We start from the raw sequence: 25689 nt of genomic DNA on the forward strand, positions 1-25689 counted from the left end.
CTCTAATGGGTAGGTCAGGAGACCTGGGTTCTAGTTCCACTCCCAGCTCTGCCACTGACCTGCGGTGCAAGTCTCTCGTCAGTTCTCCTTGTTCAGGTCAGTGTTTTTGTTCCACTATCCCAGGAGTGGCCAACCTGAACCTGAGAAGGAGCCAGAATTTACCAACGTACATTTCCAAAGAGCCACAGTAATATGTTAGCAGCCCTGCATCAGCACCCCTACCCTTCCAGAGCCTCCCACCCACCGGCAGCCCCCCCCTCCCCGATCAGTGCTTCTTCTTCCTCCCCACACCTCCCAATCAGCTGTTTTGTGGGGTGCAGGAGGCTCTGGCGGGGGGCGGGGAGGAGTGAGGGCACGGCAGGCTCAGGGGAGGGGGCGGGAAGGGGTGGAGTGGAGTGAGGGCAGGGCCTGTGTGAGTCCATTGAGCAGTGAGCACCCCCGGGCTTACTGGAAAGTTGGCACCTGTAGCTCCAGCCCCGGAGTCGGTGCCTGTACAAGGAGCCGCATATTAACTTCTGAAGAGCCGCATGGGGCTCCGGAGCCACAGGTTGGCCACCCCAGCACTATCCCATCCTTTGTCTGTTTTTTCAATGTAGATGGTAAATTCTTTGCAGCAGGGACTATCTCCTATTATGTGTATGTTCAGCACCCAGCACAACGGTGTCTTGATCTCGATTAGCACCTAAAGGTACTACTGGAATATAAATAATAATTTGTGGAGGCACTGGACGTGCAAAAGTCCCCTGAAAGTCAATAGGAGCTGTGGGTGCTGTTCCAATAAATAGCTGATTATTATGATTATCTTGGCGCTGTCTCTCTCGGCTCACACAAAGAACAGATGCCCAATAACTCTGAAAATAAGACGCAGAAACAACACAATCATATTCATCTAAGGCCCAACTCTGCTATTAAAGTCAATGGAAAGACAGCACACGCCGACTTCAATGGCACATCAGGCCCATAATAAATTTCTTAATTGCAAAGTTATTTACAAAGTCAGTCATCCATCAGGGATAGTCTAGGCATATTTAGTCCTGCCTCAGTGTGGGGGGATGGGGTAGATGACCTGGCGAGATCTCTGCTAGCTCTATGATTCTGTATATGAGTTTCACCTGAAAGTAAGCCCATCTCAGCTGGATAAACATGGGTCAGGGTCCCCAAGTAAAAGTTCCAACAGAATAGCGCAGATATTTCTCTCTATGTCCTATTTCCCACCACTTTTAAAAAGCGGAGTTGGGGTGTGGGGGAACACAGCAGGGATCCAACACTTTTTTTCTATTTGGGGAGTTTATTTGATTTGTATCACTGCAGTGCTTGGATGCCCAACTGGGATGGCGTAACAATTATGGTGGGACTTATGCATAATGAGAGTCAAGTCCTGAAGAGCTTACAATCAGAATAGTCTGTTGTCAGAAGCTACCAGTGTGGTGCTCTGCTCATGTTTGGTGATGATAACAGTCAGCTGCGTGCATGTTCCCTCTGTGTGCTGTCCCAGCTCTGCTCAGATAGCTAACACAGCAGACCCCGAGAGAACCCCCAATGACCACAGACTCTAGTAAGGTACGAAGCTACGTCGGCCAGGTTTATTGCTCAAACGAAGCACAGTGATAGTTCCCTATAGACTCTACAGGGAATAGTACAAATTTGTGCTCCCTGGCAATGGACTCAGCTCAGTCAGTGGCGGGACTTTCCACTGCCCCCTAGGCCGGACAAAGACACCACCCCAGAGATGCATTCTTATACACAGGTACAAACAAGTTACATAATGCTCCTGACGTATTGAGGTGCAACCCCTTTACGTAACTATGCACCACCCTTCTACGTAGTGAGGTGCCGCCTCTCACTTTGTACATGTTGGTTCGAACAAAACAACTCTATCCATCATACTAGCCTTTTGCCCCTGTCCTTGTTATCTATGTGGACGGTATAAGAATGTTCTTGTACCATTTGTATACAGTTCTGGTATCCAATACACTTTAGATATATGTGAGCAGGGCCTGCCTCTGGCTCACAGCTTAACTTTGCTTTATGTTAGCAAAGTCTTGACCATTACTTTAGTTCAGGCCTTAGGTCTCATACTGGGCTTCTGATACCAAAGGTTTATGTTTCAGGGCCTCATCTTACTACATAGCCAAGACAGAAAAAGAGCCAGAGACGGGTTGCTTTGTTATCCCCATTGTACAGATGGGGAACTGAAGCACATAGGGAGTAGAATCCTGATCCTCAAGTGTATTAAGCAGTTCAATACCCTTGAGAATCTGGGCCTAAGTGATTTGCCCAAGGTCACCCAGGAAGTCTATGACCAGAACCAAGATCTCAATCCACATCTTCTAAATACCAGTCTACTGCCTTATAAATCTCTCAGCCGTCATCCAGGTTGGGTTTGAAGGAAATAACTTTTATGGACGAGATGCTTCTGAACTCCAGTAGGAGCTTTACACATTTCCATGTTCAGCACCATACTGTAGTTTCCTGTTTGTAGCTGCAATGAACCATTTTCCTAGTGTTCAGATGCAGGGACTCAGATGTTTTATTTCATCCCTCCTGATTCCGCTTCTTTTGTCAAGGTGGATTTCCCCAGGCTCTGCTTGGTATTAATTACAGTTCTGAATAAAAAAGTGTAGAAACCATGTAAATTTACAGCAGAATAGAACTGAGTTTTGGGGAAATCTCCTAATGCCATCATCTCAGGCTGAGTTACCTCACAATTCAGTGCCTCTGACAATTACAAAAGTCTGATTTTTTTGCTTGGTTGGTGGCTCTGATTGTTGAATGTCTATTTGTCCCATTCTTCATCGGCAGCCTAATAACCAAATACACACTCTTAAAGCTTATTTCTTAGGCTTGATCACTTGAGTTGGTAACTCTAGGAAAAAAAATTCTCCGCAGTTTTGTAAAGATGTCTGAAGAGTGAATAAAATGCCTGATCTATTTGTCTCCCCTTCCCCCTTCTTTTTTTTACTTCTTTGAGAAAGGATGTAGGTTAAATACAACCAAAGTTTTTATCAGGAAAAGGTTTAACCATCTGATGAGAAGATTTTACCTTATTAGCCAAAAGGTAAACAGTAATGCATGCACTTTCTCTGCCCTAATTTGTGGTGATTTATATTAACTAATGTGGCATTGTAATGGGGCACTTTCAGAAACATTGTACATGTTAACTACGATTGCTTCTGCCACAAAGAATTCCAAATGACTTAGTAAAGTTGGCGCAACTTTTAAATACAGTGCTTCCTAAATAAATACAATTGTTTTAGAAAGCTCAGCTTTTTAAAATACATAAATCACATAAAATATCTTTAGTTTAAGGCGCTGATCCAAAGCCCTTTGAGGTCAACGGAAAGCTTTCCATTGATTTGAGCAGGCTTTGGATCAGGCCCCAAGAGCTACACTGCAAAAGGATATGTCTACTCTGCAGTCGGCGGTCTGATTGCAGCACATGTAGACATACCCAGTTAGTGTCTACCTCTGCCCACAGTTAGACACTAAGCTGGGGGGAGAGGTAGAGACGATGGAGGGTAGAGATAGGGTCCAGAGTGACCTTACCACCTCTGAGATCTATGGATGTAAAGCATTATAATAGCTAAGTATTATTATTACTTATCTGCAGAATAAGCACAGTGCAGGTAGGGGGAACTGAAATTTCCATACACTGCCTCACAAGCTGTAACATAGAATCATGAAACTGGAAGGGATCTCAAGAGGTCATCTAGTCCAGTCCCCTGCACCCATGGCAGGACTAAGTATTATCTAGACCACGGTGGCCAACCTGTGGCTCCGGAGCCACATGCGGCTCTTCAGAAGTTAATATCCAGCTCCTTGTACAGGCCCCGACTCCAGGCCTGGAGCTACAGTCGCCAACTTTCCAATGTGCCCGGGGGGTGCTCACTGTTCAACCTCTGGCTCTGCCACAGGCCCTGCCCTCTCTCCACCCCTTCCTACCCCCTCCTCTAAGCCTGCCATGCCCTCGCTCCTCCCTTCCCCCCGACCCTCCTGCACTCCACCAAACAGCTGATCGCGAGGTGCAGGGAAGGAAGGGGAGGAGCTGATTGGTGGGGCTCCCGGTGGGCAGGAGGCACTGGGAGCAGGAGCGGCGGGGGGGAGAGCCGGTTGGGGGCTGCTGACCTAGTACTGTGTCTCTTTGGCAACGTACATTGGTAAATTCTGGCTCCTACTCAGGTTCAGGTTGGCCACCCCTGATCTAGACCATCCTTGACAGGTGTTTGTCCTACCTGCTCTTAAAAATGATGGAGATTCCACAACCTCCCTAGACAATTTATTCCAGTGCTTAACCACTCTGACAGTTAGGAAGATTTTCCTAATCAACCTAAACCAACCTTGGTGCAATTTAAGCCCATTGCTTCTTGTCCTATCCTCAGAGGTTAAGAACAACAATTTTTCTCCCTCCTCCTTGTAAAAACCTTTTATGTACTTGAAAATTGTTATGTCCCCTCTCAGTCTTCTCTTCTCCAGACTAAACAAACCCAATTTTTTCAATCTTCCTTCATAGGTCATGTTTTCTAGACCTTTAATCATTTTTGTTGCTCTTCTCTGGACTTTCTCCAATTTTGTCCATATCTTTCCTGAATTTTGTGCAATTTTCTCCACATCTTTCCTGAAATGTGGCACCCAGAACTGGGCTCAATACTCCAGTTGAGGTCTAATCAGCACAGAGTAGAGTGGAAAAATTACTTCTCGTGTCTTGCTTGCAATACTCCTGCTAATACATCCCAGAATGATGTTTGCTTTTTTTGCAACAGTGTTACCCTGTTGACTCATATTTAGCTTGTGATGCACTCTGACCCCCAGATCCCTTTCTGCAGTACTTCTTCCTAGGCAGTCATTTCCCATTTTGTATGTGTGCAACTGATTGTTCCTTCCTAAGCGGAGGACATTGCATTTGTCCTTATTGAATTTCATCCTCTTTACTTCAGACCATTTCTCCAGTTTGTCCAGATCATTTTGAATTTTAATCCTATCCTCCAAAGCACTTGCAATCCCTCCCAGCTTGGTAACGTCTGCAAACTTTATAAGTGTGCTCTCTGTGCCATTATCTTAATCATGATGAAGACATTGAACAGAACTAGACCCAGAACCGATCCCTGTGGGACCCCACTTGTTACGCCCTTCCAGCATGACTGTGAACCACTGATAGCTACTCTCTGGAAATGATTTTCCACCCACCTTATAGTAGTTCCATTTAGGTTGTATTTCCCTAGTTTGTTTATGAGAAAGTCATGCAAGACAGTATCAAAAGCCTTACTGAAGTCAAGATATACCACATCTACCACTTTCCCCCATCCACAAAGCTTGTTACCCTGTCAAAGAAAGCTATCAGTTTGGTTTGACAAGATTTGTTCTTGACAAATCCATGCTGAGTGTTACTTATCACCTTATCGTAGAATCATAGAATATCAGGGTTGGAAGGGACCTCAGGAGGTCATCTAGTCCAACCCCCTGCTCAAAGCAGGACCGATCCCCGACTAAATCATCCCAGCCAGGACTTTGTCAAGCCTGACCTTAAAAACTTCTAGGGAAGGAAATTCCACCACCTCCCTAGGTAACGCATTCCAGTGTTTCACCACCCTCGTAGTGAAAAAGTTTTTCCTAATATCCAACCTAATTCTCCCCCACTGCAACTTGAGACCGTTACTCCTTGTTCTGTCATCTGCTACCACTGAGAACAGTGTAGATCCATCCTCTGTGGAACCCCCTTTCAGGTAGATGAAAGCAGCTATCAAATCCCCCCTCATTCTTCTCTTCTGAAGACTAAACATCCCCAGTTCCCTCAACCTCTCCTCATAAGTCATGTGTTCCAGTCCCCTAATCATTTTTGTTGCCCTCCGCTGGACTCTTTCCAATTTTTCCACATCCTTCTTGTAGTGTGGGGCCCAAAACTGGACACAGTACTCCAGATGAGGCCTCACCAGTGTCGAATAGAGGGGAACGATCACATCCCTCGATCTGCTGGCAATGCCCCTACTTATACAGCCCAAAATGCCATTGGTCTTCTTGGCAACAAGGGCACACTGTTGACTCATATCCAGCTTCTCGTCCACTATAACCCCTAGGTCCTTTTCTGCAGAACTGCTGCCGAGCCATTCGGTCCCTAGTCTGTAGCGGTGCATGGGGTTCTTCCGTCCTAAGTACAGGAGTCTGCACTTGTCCTTGTTGAAGCTCATCAGATTTCTTTTGGCCCAATCCTCCAATTTGTCTAGGTCCCTCTGTATCCTATCCCTACCCTCCAGTGTATCTACCACTCCTCCCAGTTTAGTGTCATCTGCAAACTTGCTGAGGGTGCAATCCACACCATCCTCCAGATCATTTATGAAGATATTGAACAAAACCAGCCCCAGGACCGACCCTTGGGGCACTCCACTTGATACCGGCTACCAACTAGACATGGAGCCATTGATCACTACCCGTTGAGCCCGATGATTTAGCCAGCTTTCTATCCACCTTATAGTCCATTCATCCAGCCCATACTTCTTTAACTTGCTGGCAAGAATACTGTGGGAGACGGTGTCAAAAGCTTTGCTAAAGTCAACGAACAACACGTCCACTGCTTTCCCTTCATCCACAGAGCCAGTTATCTCGTCATAGAAGGCAATTAGATTAGTCAGGCATGACTTGCCCTTGGTGAATCCATGCTGACTGTTCCTGATCACTTTCCTCTCCTCTAAGTGCTTCAGAATTGATTCCTTGAGGACCTGCTCCATGATTTTTCCAGGGACTGAGGTGAGGCTGACTGGCCTTATTATCTTCTAGGTGTGTGTAAATTGATTGCTTAATTATTTTCTCCATTATCTTTCTGGGTACAGACGTTCAGCTGACTGATCTGTAATTCCCCGGGTTGTCCTTATTTCAGATCTCTTCAGTCAGCTCCTTGAGTATTCTAGGATGCATTTCATCAGGCCCTGGTGATTTGAAGACATCTAACTTGTCTAATTAATTTTTGACTTGTTCTTTCCCTGTTTTAGACTCTGATCTGACCTCATTTTCACTGGCATTCACTCTGTTAGATATCCACTCGTCACCAACCTTCTTGGTGAAAACTGAAAGAAAGAAGTCATTAAGCACCTCTGCCCTTTCCACATTTTCTATTATTGTCTTTCCCCCCTCATTGAGTAATGGGCCTGCTCTGTCCTTGGTCTTCCTCTTGCTTCTAATGTATCTGTAGAATGTTTTCTTGTTACCCTTTATGTCCCTAGCTAGTTTGATCTCATTTTGTGCCTTGGCGCTTCTAATTTTGTCCATACATAATTGTGTTATTTGTTTATATTCATCCTTTGTAATTTGACTGAGTTTCCAGTTTTTGAAGGACTCTTTTTCAAGTTTTAGATCATTGAAGATCTCCTGGTTAAGCTAGGGTGGTCTCTTGCCATACTTCCTATATGTCCTACGCAGTGAGATAGTTTGCTCTTGTGCCCTTAATAATCATAGAATATTGAAGATTATGATTGGAAGAGACTTCAGGAGGTCATCTAATCCAACCCCCTGCTCAAAGCAGGACCAACACCAATTAAATCATCCCAGCCATGGCTTTGTCAAGCTAGGCCTTAAAAACGTTTAAGGATGGAGATTCCACCACCTCCCTAGGTAACCCATTCCAGTGTTTCACCACCCTCCTAGTGAAATAGTGTTTCCTAATATCCAACCTAGACCTCCCCCACTGCAACTTGAGACCACTGCTCCTTGTCCTGTCATCTGCCACCACTGAGAACAGCCAAGCTCCATCCTCTTTGGAACCCCCCTTCAGGTAGTTGAAGGATGCTATCAAATCCCCCCTCACTCTTCTCTTCTGCAGATTAAACAAGCCCAGTTCCCTCAGCCTCTCCTTGTAAGTCATGTGCCCCAGCCCCCTGATCATTTTTGTTGCTCTCCGCTGGACTCTCTCCAATTTGTCCACATCCCTTCTGTAGTGGGGGGACCCAAAACTGGACCCAACATCTCTTTGAAAAACTGTGCACTGTCTTCATTTCTTTTACCCCTTAGACTTGCTTCCCATGAGATTTTACCTACCAACTCCCTGAGTTTGCTAAAGTCTGCCTTCTTGAAATCCACTGTCTTTATTGTGCTGTTCTTCCTCCTACCATTCCTTAGAATCATGAACTCTACCATTTCATGATCACTTTCACCCAAGTTGCCTTCCACTTTCAAATTCTCAACCAGTTCCTCCCTATTTGTCAAAATCAAATCTAGAACAGCCTCCCCCCAGTAGCTTTCTCCACCTTCTGAAATAAAAAATTGTCTCCAAAATATTTCAACTTCCAATACATATTCATAGGTTGCAGACAGACACAGTTATTACACATCACAAATACACATGAGGTGTCCCAGGAAGCATGTGTGGTTCCAAGAGTACTTTATCATCAGATCAGGTCAGAAACCAGAGGTTTTCCCCCCCAGTAGACATTTCAAATAAAAAAAATCTTCATTTGAAACATTTTGGTTGAAAAAAAATCAGTTCTCTCATGGGAACTGTCACACTATTTGAAAGAAAAAAAATTGTTTTGTTTCATTTTTTTAATCAAAGGGACTTCAGCACATACTTAACATTAGACACTTCTTAAATGTTTTGCTGAACAGAGAATTAAGTGTGTGAGTGAATGCTTTGTTGAATGAATGCAGTGCCTTGCTATCTAACCTTCAGGTGATCTCTAAATTTGTAGCAGACTTCTCTATTTTTCTGTGAACGTTTAATGGGTCTACAGCTCCAGTTTGAATTTTACTGCTCTAATCATAGGATTCAGCTATTCCTCTCCTTGCTGCAAATTGCATTTGTCCCCTTCCTCTGCTAAGAGGCAAATGACAAACTTGACTACAGGACCAGGGCTGTTAATTCAAGTGAGCTAAAAGCCAGCCAAAGGTATTTTAGAGTAGACAGTTTAGCCAAATGAAGGCTATGTTTAAACAAATCCCAATCCTGCTAATTTCAGGACATTGATAGGGTCTTTTGTCCTTGACGATTCAAATAAATAAATGATTGAGGCCAGAGAATTAATCTGAAATATTAATTAAAATGCAAATTAAATCCAGACTCCATAGTCTTTAAAAAGTGCTCTCTGAAGTTTCCATGAATATAAAGTGTGTGGCAAACCACTGTTTTAAATAATCCGCATAAATATACAGTGTTTAAAAATTGCTTGACTCAAGAATACTTTATTGACACTGCAAATTATGAGAGAAAAGTCTACAGCAGTGACAGGTTCTTCTGGCATTTCACTGTTGCAGAGAAAAACAAACTTGATGTGCATCTCTGTTCTCTGCTCTGCCGTCGCTCCTGCCCATCTGCTAGGGTGGCATGCAGCCTGCACACGAGTTGGCATGGCAGTGTTGGCAGGGCAAAAGTGCCAGCATCGAATGGTTTTCACAGGAGAGCTTCAGAGCACAGACATCAACACCTCTTTCAGTCGGAGGCTTCGCCTGCTGGCAACAAACTCTGAATTAGCACAAAGTAGTTTGTTACATGTTGCTACATTACATTTTTGGACAGACCAATGGACATTATAGATTCACAGAATCACAGAAATTAAAAATTGGGATCACCTAACGCACCCTCCTGTGATGCAGGCATGTTCCCTACAGGATGTTTCCAGGTGTTTTGCCAAGTCCTGTTAGAAATGTAGTTCTACTGTTCCTTTCCTCCTATCTCTCTCTCTAGTGCATCCCTCAGTGTTGTGAACTCCTGAGTGGAGAAGGAAATATATGTGCAATGTATATCTTGTTCAACCAAGAACATTCCAGTCCTCCATAAATTTCTTTAACTGAACATCTCCCTCATTGAAAATTAGCTGCACAAGGCTGATATTTCCCAATGTTTCATTGTTCTGTGGGCCTCTCTTGCGGAGAGCAAGCATTAGGTCTCTTGAGAAATGTTCGAAGCTGAAGAGCCACCACACTGTGGACTTCTCTTCCCAGGTTGAGTTAGGAGATGCATCCTGTCCAACAATATCTTTTCACATATTGGCTGAGCAAATGCCCCTTTCAGGGCCCCTGCAACCTCTTCAGCAAGGCAGAGTGGCCCAGTTACTAGAACAATGGACTGGGACACAGGGAGCCTTCTATTCTCAGCAATGCCACCAGCCTCCTGAAGTGAACTTGGGCAAATCACTTCACCTCTCTGGCGTCCGTTTGTTACCCGCACAAAATTCTCTGTTACACACACTCTAGGGCACCCACCTTTACCCTTCCGTGGGCTCAAGGCATAACCCTGTTAATTTAGGCAACCCCACCCTTTCCAACTTCCAAGGGCTCTGGGTATAAGGCACCCAACTTTACCCTAAATTTGTTGCCCGCATACTCTAGGACATGCCACCTCTACCTCCTTCCTACGGCTCAAGGCGTAACTTGGTTGATCAAGGCACCCCCACTCTTTCCCAGTTCCTAGGGCTCCAGGTGAAAGGCATCTAACTTTACCCGGAGCCCACGGAGGAGTAGAGCCCTGAGCCCACAGAGTGGTAAACACCCATTCCCTGTGGACTCAGGGCTTAATCTTTTGTGGGTTTACAGGATCTTTTACCAGTGAAAGAGCCTTACACAGTAATATCCTACTTAACCTCTATTTATTAACAATCACCAAAAGAGAATGCACATGCTAAGCCTACAATGCTCACCATTCCCAATAAGGCAGATGAACTTTTCTTGATGGCCAGTGAGGATCAGGTCATCTGGGGGGACTCCAGTTTCTGCACGGTATGGTTGGCAGGGTGTTTGAGGTCTGGCAGCTCTGATCTTGGGGCTGTGTCCTGTAGTTGGTTCCAAAGAATTTCCCTTTGGACCTCAGTTTATATAGTAAACTTGAGTCCTCCTTAGCTGTACCTTAACCAATCATTTAACTAAAATATTAAACAATTTTCTAACCAATCCTAACATATTGTAAAACAATTATTTAACCAATCATATCCCACCACCTTCATTGATTTACACCTAGCAAAATTTCCAATGTACCAGACAGAAACAATCAAAGAACCAGACAGATAAACAACAGAGAAGTAGGGACCATAAAGGCAAAACACTAGAAGTATAGATTTTACAATCACAACTGTTGATAAGTGATTTCTTGCTGCATAGAATGCTATCAAACAAAGTTTTATTTAACCACCTTAAGATCTGTTTCTTTATCTGGTGATGGTGGGTACTATTAGGACAGGATCGCCTTCTTAACAGACTGATACGACATTGTTTAAATATATTTTAGATGGAATGTGAGGATGTGACTTTCTACTTCTTGGTACATGGCTTCTGCTCTCCTAATATGGCTGCAGAGAAAGGCCTCAGACCTTACACATTCCCTATCTGTAAAATGGGGGTAAGAATATTCACCTTCCAAAAGTGTAGAGAAGGAGGCTGCTGTCTGTTAGATCCCTGCTTCATCTGTCATGCAAGCTGGGTGGTGTGTACTGTTTGAAGTACTGTCATGGGCAGATCTAGGCATGCCCCAGACTAAAGGTGCTCCCCCTCAACTAAGGGAGAGGGACCACTAAGTCCAGGCTTCATTTGATTACAGGGGACAACAAAGGAGAAAACAGAAATGGGAGTGATGTCAAAGGTTAAAAATCAAGGAATCAGAAGGGGACACCAAGAAGAGAACCCTCGATGGTACACATTACTGTTCAAGGGTATCTAGGGAGTCAGTGGACTCTGTCCAGAGGCATGGTTGGATAAGGATCCAGAAATAGGCAGCACCCCCAGCCAAGTGCCTGTTCCTGGTACAATGGATGGCCATCTTGGCCAGTGGTAGGAGGTTGATGATGAAGTACTGCGACTTTGTGGGGCCATGAATGGGGTGTGCATAGATCAGGAGGTGCAGGGACAAATGCAGCCAGAACCTCCACAAGAGGTTCTGGAGGAGCTGGAAGAGGGGTTGCAACATGACACGCCCTTAGAAGATGAGCAGCGAATGCAGCTGGGGATGGAACGGAAAGGGTGATCTCCTAATAAAGGCAGCTGAACGTCACCATAGAGAACTGAATTCTACTCCTGCCTCTGCCACAGAGTTCCTGTGTGACATCTTTGGCTTTAATCTATGTGCCTGGGAGCAACAATACCACCTGACCTCACAGAGGTGCTCTGAAGAGAGATTCATTAATGTTTATGAAGAACTAAGGTACTATGATGAGGGTGCTATAGAAAAGCCCAGAAGGAAATTAATAATTCTGTATTCACTGAAGGCTTTGGCTGGTGTGTAGTAAATAATGCATGAGACCACACAGTGCATGACAAGGAAAAAAGAAATATTGAATAGTTAAACATTCACTGAGCACCATCTATTCTGTGCACTAAGCGCAGCAGGGGGTCCTGTGGGGAAAATAGTATGTGATCACGTAATTAAAGATTGTGTCATATTGAACACACAGAAAGAGGCCAAATTAAGGTTGCGGAGGTAATATTAATTCTGGAATTTCCTAACTTTTGTATACTTGATTTTGCAAACTATACAGTAGTTTAATGTCGTTTTTAATGTAATTATAATACATGAAGTTTTATAAAACATACACAACCGTAGTATTGCTTTGCATCAGCATCTGGAGGAAAAAAAATCTTACCCCTATTTGTCTGCTCTTTTATCATGTGTTTGATATCACCTATAAATATCTTTGTTTTTAAAGCTTTAAGCCTTTAAATATTTATGTAACTTAACTGAAAATAAAGCATCCCTGGAGTGATATACTCTGCTCTTGATGCACATGTATAATTCTAATTAATGGTAATTATGCACATTCATCAAGGAGAGAAGTATATTACTTCAAGTATGCACTTGGATACAATGACATAGCCAAATATACACCCCCAAGCAGAACACTCACTGGGAAAATGCACATCTGTCTAGCTAACACCCAATAACTAGAGAACTAGCTTTAGAGCGTCAGAAAATGATCCATATTATGTGCATTATCAAATAACTTGTGGTTATCTTTTTTTTAATCAAAGGGAGACTGCAAGTGAAATGTACAGCAACCTGATTAACATGCTGATATCTAAGAGCTTGATTTACACCAGCTGAGAAGCTGGTCCCTAATTTCTTGTTTTGAAAGCCTGGACATCTTTCATTCCCTCCACCATGCTTACAGATTCATTCAAACTTGCCAGCCTCTTTCTAGAGGATCGGCCTTTAACTGGGGCTTTATGGACAACTACAACACAATTTGCTGCAGCTGCGTGACTCTGATTTGCTTTTGGAGCTGAGCAAAAAGCCAATCTTGAGACCACCTGCCTCGCAGCCCAGCCATTTTGAAAGCACAAGACTGAACCGTGCAAACACTGGCAGGTGGTGGAGATCTGATGTTTATTTTTGATAATCACCAAATTAACACATTGATAATAATCAAACAGAGCTGTGTGGAGGGGGCTTTTATTGCAAATGTCCTTCTGCAGGTTTGAGCAGCACATGGGGTACTGTCCAATTTGGTGTTCGAGTTCATATTAAACTTCTTTTCAAGGAAGCTTTGGTTTATTTTGTCTGGGGTTTCACTGGAGAAAGGGTTCTTCTTATCCTGGCTTTTTGCTTTTTAACAGAACCCAACATCTGAAAATTCTCCCTCTGTAGGCTATTCTACTCCCACCCACACCAATGAGCAGAGCTAAGAACATGGATTACTTGGAAATGCACAATGGTAAACTGTCAGCCAGTTTAATGGTGCAACAGGTGCACCAGCTGTTTTGAATGGTCCTGTGACAGGATTCACTCACCACTACGGCACCTCCTTCTGGCTATCCCAGGGATTAGCTCTGCTAGCCAGTACACCTTCTTCTGGTGGTGTCTCACTGCCATCACTTCTGCTCCAGGACCCACATCACTCCCATGACCACAGCATCCTCTTCATGACACAGCCCTCCAGCCAACTCACATTCTGTTCTCTTTCCCTTCCATGGGAACTGCAGTCCATCCACTTCCTTCAGTGGCAACTGCAGCCAATTGTATGGCCCCTTCCTCAGTGGCTGCGGGGGATGGGGGAAGAGATTCAGGGGGGACCAGGGCCCACCCACTAGTCTGGGTCCAGGCCCAGGGACCCTGTAGATGGCCAATACTTGCTGTGTGCCTTCTGACTCCTCAGTTTATTTCCCTGGGCCACTTCTCCATGCCCTTGCCTCAGGGCTTCAGCCTGCCGGTCTTTGCAGCTAGCCAGGAGCTTTCTCTAGCTTCCCTGGTCCTTATTGGCAGCATGGCTCTGTCCAGGGTGCTGGCACTCTTTCCTCCTGCTAGGAGCCCAGTTTTGCCTCCTCAAGCTCAAAGCTGCTACTCAAGCTGCTATACCCTGCAGCTCTTCTTATATAGGCCTGCAGGACCCTGATTGGCTGCTTCTCTTAGTCCTTCTCTGATTGGCTGTCTCCTGCACACCCTCTTTAGGGCTCTATTAACCCCCTAGACTCCATTGTGGGACAGGCACCCCCTCACAGTCCCATTGTAGTACTTCCTAGTGCCTGCTGGAAGTTGCTTTTGTTGAGATAACAAAAATTAAAATGTGGATAATTGTTAGGTACAAACATCGAGATCTTTCCTTCCTTATGTAACATGTTGGTTTAGTGATCATGACCATGATTCTCTTGAGCAGCTGGCCCTAGAGACTGACAGTCAGCTACTTACAGCTAACAGAGTCCTTTAGATGGTGTGGTAAGGAGCTGAAAGTCCCTGGTTCAATCCCCATGGATAATCATGGTGTCCATATGTATATGGCTCTGATTCATTATCACACAAAAAACACACACCTACACCACTCCACATAAGTATATTTAGAGCCATAATGCTCCCTTTGCATACAGGCTATTGCCCTAAACACTTACCATTCATTTACAGACACGCCATTGACATGTTCGCCTATTAGAGCCTTCCTTCATTATTAACATTATTTATTTACCAACGCGCCCGCTACGGTCTATGTGCCTTTTAAACATTGAAGAAGGACAGTGCCTGCTCCAAGGACAGACAAACAGAAGTTAAGGAACAGTGACTGGCAATGTATAAAATAGTTAGCTCATTTTCAGTCAGTCAGTTGTTTTTTGACCTTGCCCCTGCTCAGTTACTAACCGAACAGAGGATGCTTAGTGTTTTAAGCACCAACCTGAAGTACCCCACATACAGAACTACAGGTTCAAATCTTAGTAGGATTAACTTCCAAATTCCAAGTGGAGAAGGCTCAAGACAAAAGAAATACAGATCTAGTTTTTGGCCATTGTCTCTCTCCTCTGGAGAAGGCCTGAGCCCCACAGTTAAGAGCCATATCCAAACAAATCATCAAAATTCAAGAGTATTCAAATCTTGATTTTTGGTTCATCCAATTATTGAGGTAGGGTTCAGATTACATTCTAATTTCTTCAAAATTCAGGTGTGTTTGGATCAAAGATTTAGGTTCAAGCCCATTACAAACTTTAATTTTGTTTTTCTATTTTTTTTTCATTTATTTATTCCTATCAGCACCCAAAGCTGTGCTAGGCAACACTCCAGACAGATAGAAGGCATGGTCCCAGACCCGAGGAGCTTACCTCCTCGTTACATCACATCTACTTTACTCTGTAAAAGTACAGTGGAGGTTGGAGCGTGAAGATGGAGATGGCATACAGTTGCTAGGGCAGCACCTGCAGCATTAAAAGAAAATGACCGTTTTCTATCTTAGCTAATTTTGTGGGGGCCTCAAGGCAGAAGTGGCTCACAGGAGTGGCTGTTAAATAGAGACTTCAATGTAGTGGGAGCTGTGTATCAACTCAGGAAGGACCTTCCAGTTATGCCAGAATGACAGAGAGAAAAGAGCATGAAGATGTTTGTGGGAAAAGCAGATTAGTGGGGTGTCCTTGGCAGAGCAGTCAGCATGAGGGGTGAAAAGGAGACCGTCAGCTAAGAAGGAGGGTCCAGTTAGGCAGAACCTTGAAAGCGAGGACAAGAAGCTTAAATGTGATGCAGTGGAGAATCAGGCATCCAGTGAAGTGGTTAAAAGCGATGGGGTGACTTAGGATGGGCAAAGAAGATGTGCAGGTAGGGGGAGGAGCATGTGAACAGATTGACAGGCAGGCCGGAACTACAGTCTTCTTAGCGACTGTGTATTAAATTGATCAAAGGGAGGGTGATGTGGGCACCAGGGAGGCCAGAAAGGAGGGGAATAAAGTCATCAAGAAGAGAGGGAATGAGGACCTGGGGGTAGATGGGCACAAAAGGCCATATTTCGTAGAACTTATGAAAGAAGAAGTGGTAGGAACCTGGATTGGAGACACAACGGGGGAAGAGAGGTTGCAGATGACTCCCAGGATACAGGCCTAAGTGACAAGGCCAAAGAACATGGAGAAGTTCAGAACAGAGCCTTGTGGGTGTAGGCACGAGTTAGATGCATCAAAACAATACTGAGGGAGCAACTGCTTCAAGAAACACTCTGTTATTAATGGTGATGGCACAACTAATTACGGATTAAAAAATAATTATGTGCTGCCCTCCTAGATGAGGGAAATAGGGGTGGGGCTAGAAAGTGATTTTTCTTTCCTTTCGGTTTTGAAAAAGAAGAGTTTTGCCACTTTAAATGGACAATAAGGTTAAATGTTATCATCGGGGCTGAAGCTACTGTTGGGGGAGAGGGATTCTGTGTCTGTACTGGACTTTGTTGTTCTATTGATCATGGGAAAGATTCTATCATACGTGGCTGGGATTACAGCAAGAACACACGTACTCACTCACATGTATATAACTTGTAGTACAGAACACTGAATATATTAAATGCTCCCACGTATTGTGGGCTTTGTTTCAAGCATAATTGCTAGGGCTTCCTAGAAAAGCAAAAAGAGCTGTTGAAATTGACTAAAAGCTGAAGCTGAGGCTTTTAATCAATCTCCAAAGGCATTTATTGTGAAAAGGAATAGAGATCATTGCTCGTTTCCTATAAATCACAACAAAACTTCTGCTCTTTCCCTTTTCAGGGTCTGAAAATATTTTGCTGCCTTTTTCTCAAAGTTTTCTAGTAATGTCCTAGTCAGGGTGTCAAAAAGTTGTAGACGAGGGCGCATAAGCGTAGTTTTACGTGCTTTAAAAAAAATCACTTATGTAAGCAAGTGTTTGCATGATTGGAAACAATGGATGGGATTTTCAAAACTCCGAAGGGAGTAAGACACCAAATTCTCATTAAGTAGCTTGGAAAATCTCAGCCTATATACATAGAGGAATCACTCTCTCACTGAACTCCAGCCACTTCTGGGATGGAAGACTGTGCTTAGCACACACTGGACAGCCACAGAGTGGCTGAAGGATATACTTTGGGCAAGGAAATCAGGAGAAAACCTTAACATTACCCTCCCCAAAAGTAGGATGGATTTTTTTTATGATTAACTGATTTTTATGGTACAACAGGAAACAAAATACTGTAACAATGACAAATGAAATAAAAAATACAAAGGTAAATCCAATATAAAGCCATATTCCTATACTGCAATCATATTTTAGAATTGTTCATTGCTTTGTGTTGTGAGAAATAGAGGTAATGTAAAGAGAACAGAGAAAGATGATAGTAAGAACTTAGCACGTCAAACGGAAAAAATAATACACAGAGCCAGAAAATTGTCATTGTACAACAGCATCAGTTGTCTCCGTCGCTGTTTCACCATACCCATCAATAAATCTCTCTGTATACATCATTATCTCATAGTTACCTGTCAATCTAACTACTCAAATAACAATGAACAACTGTCAGCAAATTTGTGGCGCTCTTCCCTTCCCGTGTCATTCAAACCACTCTACCAGCTTCCTGTCCTGTGTACGATTTCCAGTGGTATAGTATGTGGGATCTTTAATGTTCACACAGAGCAGACACATCACTTTTTAACATATCTCTTGAAAGACTGAAGGAATAGAAAATCAGTGTATCCACTTAAGAAGCAGAGATTATTGTCAATCAAAATACCAGGTCTGAAGAGTCAATTTCCAGGGGAGGAGTGTTGCGCTGCAAACCCAGATCCTCATCTGAATTTTGCAAACGGTCCCAATCTTTATACTGGATTTTAACAAAACCCCTACATCTATGTATCCCCAAATCTTGCGGTGGAGTAACCCATATCTGGAAGGACATCTTAATGCTGGAGCCCATCTCAAAAGGAAATGCTTCCCAAAAGATTTGCAAGGCCAGATTTGCAGAAGACCCTGGGATATAATTGGAGTATCATACAGCTGATTGTTCATCCTACCCTCTTAGCCTTCTGAGGTCAGGAATTAGTAACTGACATGAGGATTGGTATTTGCATCTAGAGAAAATTTCCCCTGCAATAATCCAGCTCACACATTCCAATAGAATTCTGTTCTTTCTTCCATGTTAAACAGTCTAGACCTATTAATGGAGTCATCATTGGGATTCAACATTAGGGAAAGTGTTCCATGGATTAAAATCCAATTTGAGCTTGATTTAAAAAATTAGGGTTCCATATTTTACTGGAACATGAGTCCTACACTGAATAGTTAAGCAATGATTAAGTAAAAATCTACTCAGTCTGGACTTTAAGATTTTCATTTTCTCTCTCAATGGAAGCTTTCAAGGAAAGAATATTTTCATTGCAAAAGCATTTCATATATGCTAAGCCAGTAGCTCCGTTTTAGTTGATTAAACTTAAGGAACATGGAAGTGGATAAAAGTTCATTAAATAGGAGCAGGCTGACAGTGAATCGGAATACTAATTGAGCTTTTACGTGCAACAAAAAAGATACAAATGGAAATGCGGTGTTATTCTAGTGAATGCCTCACATAAAAGGCCCCAGTGGAGCAGAGAATACATGGAGGAAATTGGATTGTAAAATCTCCAAGATAAAAATCAGTTCTATGAAACATGATGCGCCATTGCTTGCTTTTCTATTTTGAGAAGATCCTTTTAATAATGACAACAAATGATTCAAGGTGTAGGTGCATTTGAAGGCTTGCTGGTTGAAATGAGGCAGTTCGACTCAGTCCTTACAGAAGAGATGGGGTTGCCTGATGGGGTTGAATTTTTGTATGTGGTAGTTCAATATTGCTGGCTTAAACACGCTGGAAAGTCAAGATGTGTCAGAGCCACAAGGTCTTGTCCTGGATCCTAAGTCTTCCAGGGTTTAGAAGTATTTCGATTGGGAGCAAGTTGGGAAGGGGGTTTCAGACCAATCTCTTAAATATTCATGTACTGACTCTCATGGTAGAGAAGAGAGAGGACTTGGATGTGATGAATATAAGGAATTCTTTACTGAGGCTGCTGGTCACAGACACACCCTATGGTTCTCACTGACTAGCAGAGCCTGGGCTGTCTAATCATAGAAGATTAGAGTTGGAGGAGACCTCAGGAGGTCATCTAGTCCAATCTCCTGCTCAAAGCAGGACCAACACCAGCTAAATCATCCCAGCCAGGGCTTTGTCAAGCCGGGCCTTAAAAACCTCTAAGGATAGAGATTCCACTACCTCCCTAGGTAACCCATTCCAGTGCTTCACCACCCTCCTAGTGAAATAGTGTTTCCTAATATCCAACCTAAACCTCCCCCACTGCAACTTGAGACCATTGCTCCTTGTTCTGTCTAACCAACAGAGGGAAGCTTCTGAGTATGGGAGACATCCCTTCTGTAGTGAGGGGACCAAAACTGGATGCACTACTCCAGATGTGGTCTCACCAGTGCCGAATAGAGGGGAATAATCACTTCCCTCGATCTGCTGGCAATGCTCCTACTAATACAGCCCAAAATGCGGTTGGCCTTCTTGGCAACAAGGGCACGCTGATGACTCATATCCAGCTTTTCGTCCACTGTAATCCCCGGGTCCTTTTCTGCAGATGTCAGCATACAGGCTCTCCCTAGTCCTGCCTTGGACTTTGCAGTCATAGAATCAACTGATTACCCAGACCCAGCCTCCTTTCTGCTAACAATTGCATGTAAAATCCCCAGCTATTCCAGTGAACACATTTTCAATATCAGTTTCTCTTGGGGTGGAGGGGGTGGGATTAACGCACGGAGGTTTCCCAAATACTTGAAAAATAGTTCAACTAGCAGCATAAGCACCACGTTTAAAAACATACTGAATGGAGAGAGAAAACTCAGAGGACTTGTGTGTTTGCAGATGATTGCTGGATTTCTGGGCTTTTTTGTCACCCTGAAATGATTGTTCCTGAACAGCTTTGTGGGAACAGGGTCATGGATGTATCATTTTTTTTCCCTATAGCAAACAGTGTTCAGGGAGTTGTTTATATAGGCAGTACCAGGGGGCTGTACATATCCCATTTTGTGCCAAAAGTAATGCCATTTTCCAACAGAAATACACTCGTTTAATTTGGCTATTCTTGATTGTTGGCCTGACTCTAGAAGACTCTGAGCTCTCTGAGACTCCAGTTCAAGACAACATCCCTATTTGCGGAAGCACTTAAACTTGCTTAAGTCCCAGTGGAGCTAAATGTTGAGGAGGCACTTAAGTGCTTTCCTGAACTGAGGCTTTAATCCCCAATGAAATTAATGGAAGCAGGCATTGAGTTTCTTTCAGGAGGTGCTCACAACCTAGCAGGGGCAAGCTACCTTGTATATACAGCCAGCCTTGAACTCTGATGTGACTGTTAGGAATTGGTGGCCAGGCCAGATATTATTTAAAAATCTCCCTGTGTTTACAAAAAATCTTGGATCTGAACTATGACCTCAGTGTCACTATACATGCAATATGGTCATACAAATGTTTGTAGACTTGTCTGTATTTTCTTAATTTTAAAGGATAAAGCTGGCTGGTAAAAATTACATTTTATAGGATGTCCTTTGCAAAAATAGCTTTACAATCCTGATCAGAATACATGCTGTAGTAAAAAAGATGGATGCTGATTTAAACTCAGAAACACATTTGGCATTCCTAATATCACTAGATAAAGATTACTCCAAATTTTATCTAAGAAAATCCAGCAAATCAGCTGATCTTGGTTCTGACTCAGATCCAAAACTGGAAAGGCCCTGTTTCAGAATTTGGTTCAAATGTACACCAGGGGGGTAGAACTCTCTCACAAACTTCTGATGTGGCAGGGTTTCCACACTTCTAGATAGTGGAAATCTCAAAAGGTTTTGTCACCATCAAGTCCAAACTTGAACTGGAATCATGCCCTAGGTTTTGCATTGATCCAGAGCTCCATATACAGATCTGCATCCAACCACTGTCTCCACACCAATCCTTACTGATAATTAATGCAGGGATTTCAGAGTTGGAGCAATATAAATAAAACGCACTCACTTGTAGTACTCACTAATTGGTAACATTTGGTTTATCTACAATGAATATACCCATTCCTTGGATGGGTACCTCCAGTAATTTAAATATACGTTAGTGCCTCAATCTCTAGCTAGCAATATACACTTAAATAAAGTTAATCTACCTGTAATAATAATTTACATGGGCACACAGTGAAGGGGAGAAGGAATGTATATATGAATACACTGTGGCATTGTTAATTTCCACTAGCCAGTGAAAACCAACTATTGCAGGCACAGTCTTAATTGAGCTGTGAAGGTTATTTGATTTCTTTCTGTTCTGTTGATGCTCTACCATCTGTTGCCCTGATAACTGTACTAAAGGGAGTGTTCACGCTGCTAAAGTGCCCCCGACAGGATCTCTCTCCCTGCGTGTTTCTCAAACGCTGTTCTCTTTTGCTACCTCTTCTCACTCACATTCTCTAAATCAAGGTTCTTGTATCTACCTGGAAAATCATGACGTCTTTTTAATTATTTTCACCTAACCAATAACCACATAACCTCCGACTCTGATCCTAAAACTGCCTGCTGCAAGGTTTCTCGCACCTTCCGCTGAAGTAGGCAGTACAGGCTGCTGTGGAAGACTGGATACTGGACCAGCTTCACTGCCGCTCTGATACAATAGGACAATTGCACAGCCAATCAGGGTTGATTGAAGACAGGACTTGAAAGGGACATACATACAATACTTTGATTATAGTGGTATGTCCAGGATAGGGCTTTACAGTGTATTTGGTGTTAATGCCCTACTGGTGACAGGTTGCTACATAGCATGATGCTGTCTCTGCTTCCTCCTGCCTTCCTCCAAGGATTATACACAGTTTCTCCTAGCTGCTTTTTTACCTTTAATGATTATTTGACACATTTTTCTTTAAAGGACGTTGTTTAGACTCTGTCTCTCCATTTCAAACTGTCTGGTGTAACCTTGGTTGCAAAGTCATTCCTCTCTGGATTTGCACTGATCTTTCATATCGTTCAGTTTCCATTTCTCATTTATTGTCACTGATTCTGTATTTGCTAAGGGCCTGCCTTAGCTTTGCACAATTCCCTGTGTGGAGCTAGTCTGAAGGTTCAGTGCAGGGATTTCTAACAGTCTGGCTTGTTGTTGCTTTTAATCCATTCCTCTCCGTGACCCATATGATGTTGTTTTAGCCTTTGGTCTGTGGAATTTAGCCACACTTGTCTCCAACTGGCCAAACTTACTCAATCGGACTGGAAGTTAGTGTTGTTGAAGATTAGCAAGTAGACACTCTGGCTTTTCCTCAAACTTTCTTGCAATCAAAAAATGTCTCACAGAAGAGGCAACTAAAAAGGGTAGTAAAGTGTTGTTGGATCAAATCACAGTGTGGATTTCAAAAATATGTTTATGAAAAATGTCCCCACCCTTTGCACAGCTGTAATGATCAATGTGATGTGAATAGGACAGTCATAACAGCAGAATAACAGTGGTCACCAGTCTATCCCCCACACACATACAGCATCCTGAAGAAATCAGCAGTGAACTAGTTCCACAACCTATGTTTCCTGTGGTCCAATTCTCTGAGTGGAAAAGTTCTCTTGAGAACCGCTTAAACAAATAATACTCATTCTAGCACTTGCAGGTAGTGAATGCCACAGCTGAGGCCGAGCTGGGACTTCCATTCGAATGCCCCTTTTTCAGTTCCTTTACGCCATTCCAGAGAAGGAGTCTTTGGAGCTGATCATTTTGGTGCTTTGCCTTAGGTTGAATTGATCCAGTTGTTCTTGAGTTATGTGAAGGTGACAAAAGGGCTCTGATTCCACTGTAGGTCTAGTCGAGTGAACTTTCTGCCTCCAAAAAGCACAGATGCCACAAAGTCCCCGCCTGCCTGGCTAAGGGGTGGTCGACAGGCTGCCCCCATTCAGCAGTAGCCCTAGGAGGTGCAGTGTCTGAAGTACACCCCTGCTGCTTCCTCCTTGGTCTTGGAGGTAATTTACTAGTGGCGTAGGCTTGTGCCCTCGGCTCTGCCACTCTGGCTAGGGAGAAGGATACCAGGGCCGAAACTCTGCCCTTTCCCTGCCCAATCCCCACCTTTCCTCACTCATTCCCCATTCAGTTGCTCTGGGGAGGGAATAAGTAATGAGTGGCCCTATTAACTCCCATGCACCTAAATCCAAGGTCCAGGTAAGGCGGATCTTATTCCTTCACTGCATTGTGTTGGCGCATGGTGTAAGGGTATGTCTACACTGCAATTATGGGGTGTGATTGCAGCTCATATAGACAGACTCGAGCTGACTTTAAACCAGCTAGCAGGAGTACTGGAGCCGCAAAGCCACAGCAGCAGGTGCTAGCCACCCAAGTAATTACACAGCATTCCAGGTGGGCTCGTACATCCCACGCTGAACCCTGAGCCCACCACAGCGCCTCTGCTCCGGTGCTCACGCGACCGAGATAAATCCAGCTTGCTTATGCCTACATGTGACTGCAGTGCAGACCCACCCTCAGTCGCAGTCTTCCCCTGAAGAAGAGCGAGGTCAAGCCAACATTTGAAAACAGAATGCTTCCTTACTTGTCAAGGGTTAAGAGCACAGAGCTGCCACAGCAGAAGAGGCTTTGATCCAGGCTCTGATCTCAGCAACACGGGGGCCAAGTCAGAGTAACTCCACCAAACAGGAGAGGGGTATTGCAGATTTTCACCAGTGTTAACTGCGGTGAACAAAGAGAGTATCGGTTCAGCCTCAGTGCTTTCTAGAGTTCTCCAGGACAGGCTTCCATTCTCCCTCGAGTCGCGTGTATCTGGGCCGTTCTCTTGCTGCTTGGGCTTCTAGTTTAGGGGTCAGCGGAAGCTGCTGGAGCAGACTGAGTCAGATTTCAGCCCATGTTGATTGTTCTGGGACTGTGGCAAGAAGATGCAATCACAGCGCATAAAGAGCATGGGGTAAACGCTCAAAAGTTATTGCTGTTACTCCCTGGCTTTTAAATCCAGCCCTTCATTGAATTCAGCGGGAGCAGGATCAAGGCCTGAAAGTGTATAAATGGGGTGGGGGGGCAGAAAGAAGTTACAAAAAGGAGGTAAAAATGATCCTATATATTTGGTAGCAGTGAAAGTAAAGTGTAAGAGTCAGTGTTTCCCACAGTAAACTGAAATTAGACAAATTAGAGTGATAAGCTCGATCAGATCTATCTAATTCTACCAAGTTAGTAAAATGCTGTTTGTTTCTATTCATTTGCACATCCTGTGTGGTGAGGTTTTGGAAGCATTTCCTACACACCTGTAGCCAGACAGCCAGCCCCCCCCCCCCCCCCCAGACCAGCATTGCTGGAAACACAGGAGGAAGCCGGAACAGGGCACTTAACATATATTCCAGCACAGCCTTTGAAGCTGTGAAAGCACAGGTGTGCTGCTACAATGTGCCTCTGGGGGCAGATACAACGATTAAGCTCACAGCAGGCAGAGGCCCTGTGACAGACATGGCTCTTAGCCCCTACTAACTAGCGTGATGCACACACACCAACATCCTAGTTGGGAAAATATTTACCCTGATAAAAGAAATGTCCAGTAGTCAACACTTATTGTTTCTCTCCCTTGCAAGTGTAAACTACTCTTGCGAAAGCTGGCGTCACCCAGACAGACCAGCCTCAATTTGGCATAAGAAAGGAGAAAGAGAATAAAGGAGTACAGAGGTATAAGTAGGGGACCTACAGCACCATGATTTTTGAGTGCTTTTCACTATCTATCTGCTGGTCAGATAAGTGACAGCCTCCCAAGGCTTCTGCAGCTAAGAGGGTCCCTACGCCTTGTCCCTTATTCGTCTTTCCGCGGAATTGAGTGACCGATCCTGGCTTGGCACCGCTGGAATCGAGAGATGCAAGGAGGGTAAGAAGCACCCACACCTGATCTCCTATCTTTAGTGTACACATATTTTGAAATAGAGCTCTATACTTTGTTTTCTTTCTTTGGGATTGTGGCTTCAGTTTTGTAACTTGTTTGTGTGTGTAACATCTCTACATTTAAATAAGTAGGCACTAGCAATTTTGTAACCACATGATTAGAATCTAGCTTAATAAATTTTGGTAACCATTTATGCATAAGCCTGACTTGTTTTCTCTGGTTTACTGTAAAGCAGCCAACACAATTAAAGAACCTCAGCCGTTTTGGCTCTAAAGCCTGGCCATTAGGTGAGAGTACTAAGAGCCTAGCGTTGAGTTGTGCCGCCTCCACGGGGCAAACTCTTGGGGCACCTGTCAGTCAATCCTGGCTGCCCGCTGCGAAGGAGCTCTGAGCTCTAGCAGTTAAAGTCACGGGTGTGGAGAGGCTCTTAGTGCTGCCATTGGGGCACCTGTCAGTCAGTATTGACTGCCCGCTGCAAAGGAGCTCTGAGCTCTAGCAGTTAAAGTCACGGGTGGTTAGGACCTTGGGGCATCCGTCAGCCTAGCCCGGGCTGCCCGCCGCGAAGGGACAGTGCGTCCTAGCGGTTAAAGTCACGGATGGTATAAACGGGCATAGCTGGCACCTCACCAAACATCCTTGGCC

This window comes from Eretmochelys imbricata, chromosome 11 (genome assembly GCF_965152235.1).
Source record: "Eretmochelys imbricata isolate rEreImb1 chromosome 11, rEreImb1.hap1, whole genome shotgun sequence".
NCBI classification, from domain to species: domain Eukaryota; kingdom Metazoa; phylum Chordata; order Testudines; family Cheloniidae; genus Eretmochelys; species Eretmochelys imbricata.